This window comes from Schistocerca nitens, chromosome 3 (genome assembly GCF_023898315.1).
Source record: "Schistocerca nitens isolate TAMUIC-IGC-003100 chromosome 3, iqSchNite1.1, whole genome shotgun sequence".
In the NCBI taxonomy this organism is placed as follows: Eukaryota; Metazoa; Arthropoda; class Insecta; order Orthoptera; family Acrididae; genus Schistocerca; species Schistocerca nitens.
In genome coordinates, this window is record NC_064616.1 from 297,246,850 (window position 1) to 297,259,754 (window position 12,905).

At 50.8% G+C, this 12,905-nt stretch overlaps 1 long non-coding RNA gene across 2 annotated transcripts in view; it reads right to left on the minus strand.

Moving 5' to 3' along the window:
* Positions 1–352: 352 nt before the first annotated feature.
* The window catches only part of LOC126249576 (uncharacterized), a 234,259-nt gene continuing 221,706 nt past the window's right edge, over positions 353–12,905 (minus strand). For both annotated transcript variants that reach the window (XR_007545616.1, XR_007545617.1), the window contains one exon: positions 353–628. This is a non-coding gene — a long non-coding RNA (uncharacterized LOC126249576). The remainder of the gene's footprint in view (positions 629–12,905) is intronic.

Sequence of the window (12,905 nt, forward strand, 5' to 3'; positions counted from 1 at the left end):
TGCTATAGGACTGTTTTGACCATTCTATGGAAATGGAGACATGTCATAGCTCCGCCAACAGTGTGGAATGTTTAAGGTTAGCGTCAAACGAACCACACTCTTGCAAAGTTATAGACTGAAACGCCCCCCTCACACTGCCTTTGGCCGACCAGCCATTCAGCACAGTCACCGATATAATCTGCAGCTGACTAGACGCTGAGTTAACATCTATATAGCAAACACATGGAGTATTTCTAAAGCATCAAACACACATCCGTTGCAGTTGTACACTCTGATGTAAGGGATCTGTCTTGTGGACAATGTTTGATATCAGGTGAGAGGTTTTTTCTTTTTGTTTGAAGAGAAGGACGTATAGGCCTCCTAATCTATATTTATTAATTCAGATTGGAAAATTACATCATCTTTATATTCTTCTGGCAGGCACATGCATGGGTCATCAGGATTTTTCAGTGCACTGTGTTCAGTCACGTGTACTCTGACCAGCATTAAAGTCTGATGTCAGTTCTGCCACAGTTTGCCACTTGTCCTGGTTTACCAGTCTGCCCAGCATACGACGTCCGACATATGTAATGATGGTACCACCTTAGTGTTGGTGATAGTGGCGACGCCAGGCTATCTGGTACAGCTCCTGAAACAAAAATGAATGAAAATATAATCTTTGTTATATGCATCACACACACAGCATCAGTTATGCACAGAAATCCGCCACGAAATTTCTGTGTATTAGCAGATCCTGTCAGATGCCAGGTCACTGAGTCAGACATTGCTTTTATAATGAACCTCGTACTGCAGGGATCACTAAACAGTACCAGATGTATGCAGTATATTTAGGAATGAAGTACTGTCGCCACAAACTGAAAAACGAGAATACTGTGTAATTTGACTTATTAGACGACTAGCAATTCAGGTCGTATGGAAAATCTGTAAGCGGGTTTAACGATTCCATTCAGCTCATTGTTGACCAGTCCGTTGCAGCAGATGAAGATAGCAAAACCAAAGCTTTCATGTTTAAGACCTCGTTCTCGCATGAAGAACCATACAAACATGTCATTTCTTGACCTTCGGACAGACTCCCTGTATGGACGACATAAGTATACCTGACAGAAGCAACTTAAAGATTTGAAAAACAAATCATCTGGTTCGGATGGCATCCCAGTTCGATGTTTACTAGGAATACTCCAAGGCATTGGTCCGTTACCCAGTCTGCATTTATCATTAATCTCCTTCTCTCTTGTCCAACACAAAGGCCCAAACGACTGTGGGAGGGAGGGAGTCTGGTGACTCCAATATAGAAGGTAGGTGAATGAACGGACCTGCAAAATTGCATACTAATATCCCTAACTTCAGTTTGCTGTAGAATCCTTGTACGTATTGTCTGTTAGAATATAACACACTTTCTTGAGGCTGAGCGGTTTATGTTCATGAATCAGCATGGTTTTAGAAATCATCATTCGTGCTAAAATCGGCATGCCTTTATTTCACATGATATATAGAAAACTATGAACGAAGGGTAACAAATTCCATATTTCTAGATTCCCTGAAGGTATACGACACGATGTCCCATCGCAGCCTGTAACGAAGGCACGAGCATATGGAATAGGCTCAGAGATATGTGAGACGTTATATTCAATATGCTGTCCTCGACGGGGAGAGTTCGTCAGAGACAAGGGTATCGTCAGTAGGGCAATATGATCGCTGCTGTCCACCCCCGGTAACTGAGTGGTCAGCGCGACAGACTCAATCCTAGTCTGCCAACGATGCTGCGGTGTAGGATAAGACATCAAAGTTGAGTGACTTTAGGAGGGCACAAGAAGACAGCCAAAATTTCCAGTTGGTGTGATGAATGGCCGTTAGCCTTAAATGCGGCAAAATTCAAGTTTATGCTGATGAATAGGAAGAACAAAGTTTTAACGTTCTGTTACAGTATTACTATCGCCCTGCTTACTTCACTGGTGTCTTTGATCGGTACGAGGTCAGATTGACGAAAGCCATCTAAGCAATTCAGCAGATGACTGCTAGATTTGTTACCTTTAAGTAAGTGCCACGGAGATGCTTTCGGAACTCAAACGGAAGTCCTTGGAGAACTTTTTTATAGGAACACTACACAGGAAATTTAGGGAACAGCATTTGAAGCTAACTATTAAACTCTTCTACAGCCGCCAACATACATTGCGCATAAGGACCACAAACACCAGATACGAAAAATTGGGTCTCATATGGAAGCGTACAGACAGTCGTTCTACCATCACTATTTTAGAGTAATTGTACATGGAGTCCACTGAACCTTAGGAATTCGAAACATGCATTGTCAGATGTATACAAAGGGAACAACTGATAATACCTTCTCTGTAATGCAGTAAAAACACGCATACGTAAAAAGCAGGAAACTCACCCTGTCTCAAATTTAGTTAATATCGACTCCAGCACCGATCAGGTGCTGTGACTGAAATGACTTATGAACGTCAACTGTATGCGAAATGGAAACCTAGGATGGTGTAATGGGCTAAACTGAAAGACGAAGACCTAACGATAGATAACTTTGGTGTTGACTAGGTAATAGGAATAATTTTGATGTTAACAACAACAACAACAACAACAACAACAACAACAACAACAACAACAACAACAACAACAACAGTTTAATACACTTACCATCGGCCGCCACATCACATCCCCATCCCCCTCAGTCCCCCACTGCTCATCTGCAAGTGGAATCGAAAAGGATGTATATAGTTAAATTTATTCAAGCGCTTGCATGATTGGAGAGGTTGAGAAGTATTTTCAACATCGTGGAAGGTGTGAAGGATCAAATTATTTTGTATTAAACACTGTATTGATAGCATTACGAGAGCCAGGGTGATTTCACTTCCAAATGCATAGGTGTGAAGAGCAAGTGCATTGAGGGTCGTTACGAAAGCGAGGACCTATCATGTCATAATGGAGGAAGCAGGAGTCGATATAGAATACATGTGGGTTCCAGTATTTGAATGGGAATTTAAGAGAGCTTTGTGAGAGGACTAACATTGCATTGTAATTTCTAAAAAATAGGGTGGGGCGACAAAAATTTGTTTATTCGTGTTGATTTGTGGAATGTATGAGTGACGACATACAGCCGGAGACTGCATGAACTGACCAGTTTGGGAATTGTCATATAACCAGCCTAACAGCTCAGCTGATGTACTCAACTTTACGACAGGTATAATATATACAGAAGAATGGAAAAGATAAAGGGGTGTGTTATATGGCGATCAGTTTAGCTCTACGACAGGAGAGGACAGCAGAAAGACAATTCCAATGCTGCAACTGATAATTCAAGCAAGACTAAAGAAAAAAATCACTACATGTTCATATGATTTGTTGACGTTGAGAAAGCGTTCAACAACGGTTGGTTGGTTGGTTTGAGGGCTTGAAGTGACCAGACGGCAACTGTCATCGGTCCCTTGTTCCAAAACTTTGAAACACCCACACAGAGTAAAAAACGGATAAGGGACAACAGACGACACAGGACAAGTGAAACTCAAAGATAAGACAAAACGCATTAAAATCAGTGTGACGGTGGTTGGCCGACCATAGAGAGAAAAAAAAGGAAAAGCCAACTACCGAGAAACATTAAAAACTCAGGCTAAAACTGTAGGCCAGAAGCCAGACTCAATACTAAATAAAAATAGACACTTAGAGCAAATGATAAAAGCCCCCTGCCCGAATAAAACGCAAAACTAACCCTTCATGGCAGTGTCATCTTGTAAAAGGGCAGGGAGCGTATCAGGCAGCGCAAATGTCTGCCTGACCACAGCTAAAAGGAGGCAGGCCAACAAAATGTGGGCCACTGTCAAAGCCGCCCCGCATCGACATAGAGGGTCCTCCCGGCGCAGTAACTGTGCGTCAGCCGGGAGTGGCCAATGCGGAGACGACAAAGGACAACTGAGTCTCTGCGATTGACTCGCATGGATGACCGCCACACAGTCGTCGCCTTGATGGCATGGAGTTTATTGGGTGTGGTCAGATTGCGCCATTCAGCTTCCCATAGCGCAAAAACTTTGCGGCGTAATAAGGCTCGCAAATCAGTCTCCGGGAGGCCAACGTCCAGAGATGGTTTACTGGTGGCCGCTTTCGCCAGGCGGTCAACATTTTCATTGCCGGGTATCCCGACATGGCCGGGGGTCCACACAAAGACCACAGAGTGGCCGCAACGGGCAAGAGTATGCAGGGACTCTTCGATAGCCATCACCAGACGATGGCGAAGGGAAACACTGGTCGAGAGCTCGTAAACCGCTCAGGGAATCTCTACAGATTCTTAAGGACTCACCTGAGCAGGAGGAGATATACTCTAGGGTACGAAAGATGGCGACCAGCTCAGCAGTGTAAACGCTGCAGCCAGCCGGCAATGAACGTTGTTCGGAATGGTCCGCTAGAGTTACAGCATAACCGACACGACCAGCAACCATCGAACCGTCAGTGTAAAACACGCCAGAGCCCTGATACGTGGTTAGGACGGAATAAAAGCGGCGGCGGAAGGCCTCCGGATGGACTGAGTCCTTCGGGCCCTGTGCCAATTCGAGCCGAAGGCAAGGGCGAGGCACACACCACGTGGGTGTGTGCAGAGGGGGCCCAGAAAGGAGGTGGAACAGGGAAAACCCCAAGCCCGGAGAGAAGCTCTCGGACGCGGACGGCGATCATGCAACCCGACCGAGGCCGACGTTCTGGGAGATGGACGACAGACTGCGGGAACAGGACACGATAATTGGGATGCCTGGGCAAGCTAAAAACATGGGCAGCATAAGCGGCCAGTAAATTTTGGCGCCGTAACCCCAGTGGCGGGACACCTGCCTCCACAAGTATGCTGTCCACAGGGCTGGTCCTGAAGGCACCAGTGGCAAGGCGTATCCCACTGTGTAGTATTGGGTACAGCATCCAAAACGCAGATGGGGATGCTGAGCCATAAGCCAGATTCCCATAATCGAGACGGGACTTAAACAATGCCTGATAGAGCCGTAAGAGGGTAGACCGGTCGGCGCCCCAGCTGGTGTGGCTCAAACATCACAGAGCATTTAGATGCCGCCAACACATCTGTTTAAGCTGCCGAATATGAGGCAGCCAAGTCAACCGGGCGTCAAAAACAATTCCCAAAAACCTGTGTCTCCACCACAGCAAGAAGTTCGCCGACAAGATAAAGCCGCGGATCAGGGTTGACTGTTCGTCGCAGGCAGAAACGCATAACGCAGGTCTTGGCAGCCGAAAACTGGAAACCATGCGCTACAGCCCAAGACTGCGCCTTGCGGATAGCGCCCTGCAGCTGACGTTCAGCAGCTGCAATGCTAATGGAGCTGTAGTAGAGGCAGAAGTCGTCAGCATACAGCGAAGCTGAGACAGAAGTTCCCACTGCTGCAGCGAGCCCGTTTATTGCAATTAAAAACAGGCAGACACTGAGGATAGATCCCTGTGGTACCCCGTTCTCCTGGACTCGGGAGGAACTATGGGAGGCCGCTACTTGCACGCGGAAAGTACTATACGACAAAAAATTTCGGATGAAGATCCGCAGCGGACCCCGAAGACCCCAATCATGAAGGGTAGAGAGGATGTGATGGCGCCACGTCGTATCGTACGCCTTCCTCGTGTCAAGAAAGACAGCAATGAGGTGCTGACGGCGGGCAAAGGCTGTACGGATGGCGGACTCCAAGCTTACCAGATTGTCGGCGGCAGAGCGGCCTTTACGGAACCCACCCTGAGACGGAGCCAGGAGACCCCGAGACTCCAGTACCCAACTCAATCGCCGGCTCACCATCCGCTCGAGCAACTTGCAAAGAACGTTGGTGAGGCTAATGGGGTGGTAGCTGTCCACCTCCAAAGGGTTCTGGCCAGGTTTCAAAACGGGGATGACAATTCTTTCCCGCCATTGCGACGGAAACTCACCCTCGACCCAGAGACGGTTGTAAAGGTCGAGGAAGCGTCGCTTGCAGTCCACTGAAAGGTGTTTCAGCATCTGACATTGGATGCGATCTGGCCCAGGTGCGGTATCAGGGCAAGCGGCTAGGGCACTGTGAAATTCCCACTCACTGAATGGAACATTGTAGGTTTCATGATGGTAGGTGTGATGTGAAAGGCTCCAACCTTCAATCCGCTCTTTAATGGAGCAGAAGGCCAGTGGGTAATTCGCAGAAGCGGAATTCAGAGCAAAATGCTCTGCCAAGCGGTTGGCAATTACGTCGGAGTCAGTACTAACTGCTCCATGCAGTGAGAGCGCAGGGACGCTGACAGGGGTCCGATAGCCATAGAGGCGTCTAATCTTGGCTCAGACCTGCGATAGAGAGAGACATGGAGGCCAATAGTGGACACATACCGCTCCCAGCACTCCTGCTTACGTTAGCGGATAGGGCAGCGGGCCCACGCACGCAGCCGTTTGAAGGTGGTAAGGTGTTCAATGGAGGGATGTCGCTTGTGACGCTGTAGCGCCCGCCGGCTATCTTTAATCGCCTTGGCGATCTCAGGCGACCACCAAGGCACAGTCCTCCACCGAGGGGACCCAGAAGAACGGGGAATGGAAGATTCTGCTGCAGTAACGATGCTGGTGGTGACCGAGTGAACCACCGCATCAGTGGCGTCATTAGAGAGAGGCTCAATAGCGGCAATGGAGGAGAACAAGTCCCAGTCAGCCTTATTCACAGCCCATCTGCTAGGGTGCCCAGAAGAGTGACGCCGTGGTAGTGACAGAAAGATCGGCAAGTGGTCACCACCACAAAGGTCGTCATGCGCACTCCATTGGACACAAGGTAAGAGGCTAGGGCTGAAGATCAGAAGGTCGACAGCGGAGTACATGCTGTGCGCCACAATGAAGTGTGTGACGGCACCATCATTTAAAATTGAAAGACCGAGCTGTGCCAATGAATGTTCAATGGTGGTGCCTCGACCTGTTGCAACTGACCCACCCCACAGAGGGTTATGAGCGTTGAAGTCGCCCAGTAACAAGAAAGGTGGCGGCAATTGGGCTATCAGCGCAGCCAGGACATGTTGCGTGACACCATCCGGTGGAAGGTAAAGACTGCCGACTGTAACAGCCTGTGGCGTCCACACCCGAACAGCGACAGCCTCTAAAGGTGTTTGTAGAGGGACAGACTCGCTGTGAAGAGAGTGAAGGACATACATGCAGACACCACCAGACACCCTTTCATAAGCTGCCCGGTTCTTATAATAACCCCGATAGCCATGGAGGGCGGAGGTTTGCATTGCTGGAAACCAAGTTTCCTGAAGAGCAATGCAGAAGAAAGGGTGAAGGCTGGTAAGTTGTCTGAGCTCATCTAGATGTTGGAAAAAACCGCTGCAGTTCCACTGGAGGATGGTGTTGTCCATGGCTGAGAAAGGCGTGAAAGGACTGGGAAGGCAATTTACGCCACTTATTCACTCGCTGCCACCGATTCAGTGCCCACACAAGTGACATCCATGGCGTATGAGGGACCTGCGAGATCCAGGTCTTCAGCAGACGCCAGAATCTCTACCTCGTCCTCAGACGCTGAGCTTGTAGGAAGTGGTGGGACAGGTGCCACCACAATGTCGGGATTCTTGGGTACCTTTTTCTTTTCCAGCGTATCTCGCTGTGCCTTCAGAGATTCAGGCTGGGAGGGCTTCACTGGGTCAGTCTCAGGAACGGACGACGACCGTGAGGCCCTATGACCAGGGACTGGTGGTTGTTTGAGCCACTTGCAGGTGTCTGCTTTTGTACTGGTCGGAACTTGCGAAGGGATGTCCTCAAGGGACCCCCTTTCCTGGCGGGAGGAGCCGAAGAAGTCTTATGCTTCTCCAGTTGGGAAGGGGGCACTGATGTCCCCCGATGGTTGGGGGGGGGGGGCGTTGCTACGGAAGTAGATGGAGCAGGAGCAACAGGGAGTGGTTTTTTTTTTTTTGTTTGTTGGGGTTTAAGGGCGCTCAACTACTGAGGTCATTAGCGCCCAGTCACAATTGTTAGAGCACATAGAATCTAGTAAAACTCAAGGAGAGGGGGGGACACCAGAAAGTCTTTACAAAGATGCAGATAAAATAAGTGAAAGAGTTAGATGTCTTTGGACAAGTCAGTCAAAGTTATAAAACGAAGAACACTAGCAGCTGCTCGAGCGTCATCAGTTAAAATATCCTGTAAAGTAGATGGCAGAGACAGGACAACACGAGATTGACTAAAACGGGGACACGACAGGAAAACATGGCGCACTGTTAATGCATGACCACAAGGGCACTGCGGGGCTGGGTCACCGGAGAGCAGGTAGCGGTGGCTAATCCGGCAATGCCCAATCCGCAACCTGGTCAGAAGGACCTCTTCTCGCCGAGATGGTCGGGAGGAGGTGGTCCAAGGAGTTGGGAACGGTTTTACTGCCCCAAGCTTGTTTCCTTGAAGTGAGGACCAAGTATCCCACCACAAGGACACAATCCTCTTACAAACAACCCCACTAACGTCAGATGACGGGACACAATGGGAGGCTGGCCGAGGCAGGAGGACTGCAGTCTTGGCTGCAGCATCAGCAGCCTCATTCCCAGGCACTCCTACATGTCCGGGAACCCACAGAAAGCTGACAGGAGAGCCACCCTCAGCGAAAGAATGGAGGGACTGCTGGATCCGTTGCACCAAGAGATGATGGACCGGATAGGGAGCTCCAAGGCTCTGAAGAGCACTGAGTGAATCAGAGCAGAGTACATACGATGAATGGCGGTGGCGGCGGGCATACTGAACGACCTGATGGAGAGCAAAAAGCTCGGCCGTAAAGCTGGAACATTGGTCAAGGAGCCGGTATTTAAAGGTGCCGGCCCCGACGACAAAGGCACAGCCGACACCATCGTCAGTTTTGGAGCCATCGGTGTAAATAAAGGTGTGACTGGCAAGTCGCGCACCAAGTCGACAAACCGTGAGCAATACACTGCAGCCGGAGTACCCTCCTTCGGGAGCGAGCTGAGGTCGAGATAAATATGAACCGGAGCCTGGAGCCAAGGTGGTGTCGGGCTCTCACCCTCTCTGAAGGTGGTAGGGAGGGGCAAAATCCAATTGTCGAAGCAGGCGACGGAAGCGGACTCCAGGAGGCAGCAGGGCAGACACATACAACCCGTACTGACGGTCAAGAGAATCGGCGAAGAAGGACTGATAAGAGGGGTGGTCGGGCATTGACAACAGCCGGCAGGCATACCGACACAGCAGTACGTCGTGCCGGTAGGTCAATGGTAATTCGGCAGCTTCAGCATAAACACTCTCGACGGGACTAGTGTAGAAAGCTCCGGTCGCAAGACGTAACCCCCTATGGTGGATGGAGTTGAGACGGCGTAAGAGGGATGGCCGAGCACACGAGTAGACGAGGCTCCCATAATCCAGCTTCGATCGGACTATGGACCGATATAAGCAAAGCAGGACAGTGCGATCCGCTCCCCAAGATGAACCACTAAGAACTGAGGACATTAAGGGAACGTGTACAACGGGCTGCCAAATAAGAGACGTGCGGAGACCAACAAAGTTTCCTGTCCAACGTGAGCCCTAGAAACTTAGTTGTTTCCACGAATGGGAGAACAACGGGACCGAGATGTAAGGATGGCGGAAGGAATGCTTTATATCGCTGAAAGTTGATGCAAACCGTCTTCTCTTCAGAGAACCGGAAGCCATTTGCCACGCTCCATAAATATAGGCTGTCCAGACAACGCTGAAGGCAGCGCTCCAGGAGGCATGTTCTCTGGGCACTGCAGTAGATCGCGAAGTCATCGACAAAGAGAGCCTGAGACATTAGGTGGAATGCAATCCATAATTGGATTGATCGTGATGGCAAAAAGGCCTACGCTCAAGACGGAGCCCTGAGGCACTCTGTTCTCCTGGAGGAAGAAGTCGGACAATACGGAACCCACACGTACCCTGAACTTGCGATCTGTTAAAAAGGAATCAATAAATAGGGGCAGGCGACCGCGTAGACCCCACCTGTGCGTAGTGCGGAGGATACCTCCTCTCCAACAGGTATCATAAGCCTTCTCCAAATCGAAGAACACGGCGACTGTTTGGCGCTTTCGCAAAAAGTTGTTCATGATGAATGTCGACAAGGTCACTAGGTGGTCAACAGCGGAGCGGCGGCGACGAAAGCCGCATTGAACATTGGTAAGTAGCCGTCGAGATTCAAGAATCCAGACTAACCGAGCGTTAACCATGCGCTCCATCACCTTACAGACACAGCTTGTAAGAGAAATGGGGCGGTAACTAGAAGGAAGGTATCTATCCTTCCCAGGTTTGGGTATAGGAACAACGACGGCGTCACGCCAACGCATGGGGACCTGACCTTCGGTCCAGACGCAATTGTAGCTACGAAGAAGGAAGCTTTTGCCTGCCAGAGAAAGCTGTGCCAGCATCTGAATGTGAATGGCATCTGGTCCCGGAGCAGAGGACCGGGACAGTGCAAGCGCACGTTCGAGTTCCCGCATAGTAAAGGGGGCATTATAATTTTCCAGATTCAGCGAGTGGAAGGAAGGTCGTAGAGCCTCTTCTGCCTCTTTCCTGGGAAGGAAGGCAGGATGGTAATGTGTGGAGCTTGAAACATCTGCGAAAAAGCGGCCAAAGGCGTTTGAGACAGCCACAGGATCAACAAGGACCTCATTACCTGAGGTCAGGCCAGGTACCGAGGAGTGGGCCTTAATGCCCGGCAGCCGGCGCAGGCCACCCCCATACGACAGAAGCGGGAGTAAAACTGTTAAAGGAGCTGGTGAAAGAGGGCCAACAAGCTTTTTTGCTGTCTTTGATGACTCTACGGCATTGCGCTCGGAGTCGTTTGTATCCAATACAATTCGCCAACGTAGGATGCCGGCGAAAGGTGCGTAAAGCAAGTCGTCGAGCACGGATAGCGTCTCGACAAGCCTCATTACACCAGGGGACGGAAAAGCGACGTGAAGAACAGGTAGTATGAGGAATGGAACGTACGGCACCATTGATAACAGCCGTGAGGTATTCGACCTGACTGTCACAACTGAGAAAATCGTGGTCCGGAAAGGTCGCCAGGGAGGAGTAAAGTCCCCATTCAGCTTTCGGTATGTTCCAGATGTAGGGATGTGGGGATGGATTGTGGTGCAGGAGACGAACGACATAGGGGAAGTGGTCGCTCGAATAGGTGTCAAAGGCCTTACCACTCGAACCGACGGGCAGGAGTGGTAGAACAGATCGAAAGGTCCAAGGGGGAGTAGGTATGCGTAGAGTCCTAGAGGAAAGTCGGGGCGCCAGTATTGAGGCAGACAAGATTGAGATGGTTGAAGACATTCGCCAAGAGGGAGCCTCTCTGATCGGATGCAAGAGAGCCCCAAAGGGGTTTATGGGCATTGAAGTCGCCAAACAAAAACGGCGGAGGAAGCAGAACAATCAGGTGCATCATGTCAGGCCGACTAACTGCGGATGACTATGGAGTGTAGACGGTACAAACTGAAAAGGTAAAGGCAGAAAGAGTAATACGGACAGCTATTGCTTGGAGTGGGGTTGTCAATGGGATGGGATGGTAATAGACATCGTCCCGAACGAGCAACATGACCCCACCATGAGCTGGAATACCGTCCACAGGGGGGAGGTCAGACCGCTCCGAGGTATAGCGGGTAAAAGCAATACGGTCAGTTGGGCGCAACTTGGTTTCCTGGAGAACAAGGACGAGTGGACAGTGCAGGCGGAGGAGCAGTTGTAATTCCTCCTGATTAGATCGAATACCTCTTACGTTCCAATATAACAAGGCCAGCGCTAGTCAGAAAAAAGAAGGGGGGGGGGAACGAAACGGGGGAAGAGCTGGTCACCTCGACGGCCGCGGAGGGCCAGGTTTTGAGGGAACAACGCTACAACCGGCGGGAGGCGGATCCTGTTCCATCGAGTCATCGCCAGCTGCAGCCACTGTCCCGGATTGCGTAGGAGGGGCAGCATCATTCGCCGACGAGAGGCCAGCTGAGTGGCTGGCAGCAGAGCGTCCCGGCTAAACTGAGGACGGCCGGGAGCAGCGACTCACGGATGGAGCGTCAGACGGAACGTGCCGGGGTGGAGAGGGGGATAGAGACTTTCTTGGAGGCCTTCTTGGAAGTCCGAGGAGGTACAGGGATGGTGGGCCAGACCCGAAGGAGGTCCTCACATGAGGGGTCCATTTTGGAACGCCGGACCTCGGAAGCTGGGGTCCAGAACGTTTCCCCGATGGACACCTGAGAAAAGGATCGCTTCTCATGCAGCGGGGGGGGGGGAGAGGAGGAGGAGGAGGAGGAGGAAGGTTGGTCCCTGGGGCAGAGGGGGTGGGGGCCGCAGGGGAGGAGGATTTGGAAGGGAGGGATTTGGGAGGCAGAGGCATAGACCCCGGATGGGGTGCGGAGGTGGAGGGGGGACAGGATAGGGGTGAGGATACTGTGGAAGGAGTGGACACAACTGAGGCAAACAAAGTTGTCAACGTCACGGGATGTAGGCGGTCATACTTCTTCCTGGCCTCAGAATGAGAGAGACGATCCAAAGTTTTTAATTCTTGTATCTTCTTCTCCTAATACGCGGGGCAGTCTAAAGATCTAGGTGAGTGGATGCCAGGACAATTGACGCACCGAGGTGGTGGGGTGCATGTATGTTCCTCACGAAGAGGATGTCCACAATCGCCACAAAGGGGTTCAGCCTCACACCGTGATGACATGTGCCCAAAGCGCAAACACCGAAAGCAGCACATAGGAGGCGGAACGTAAGGTCGCACGTCGCACTGGTAGCGCATCACCTTTACCTTCTCCTGGAGAACGTCCCCCTCGAAGGCGAGGATAAAGGCCCCGGTGTCGATGCGACGGTCTTTGGGGCCGCGCTGTACCCGCTGGACGAAATGCACTCCTCGGCGCTCCAGGTTGGCCCCGAGCTCCTGATCAGATTGCAGCAGAAGGTCCCGATGAAAAATAACCCCCTGCGTCCTATGCAG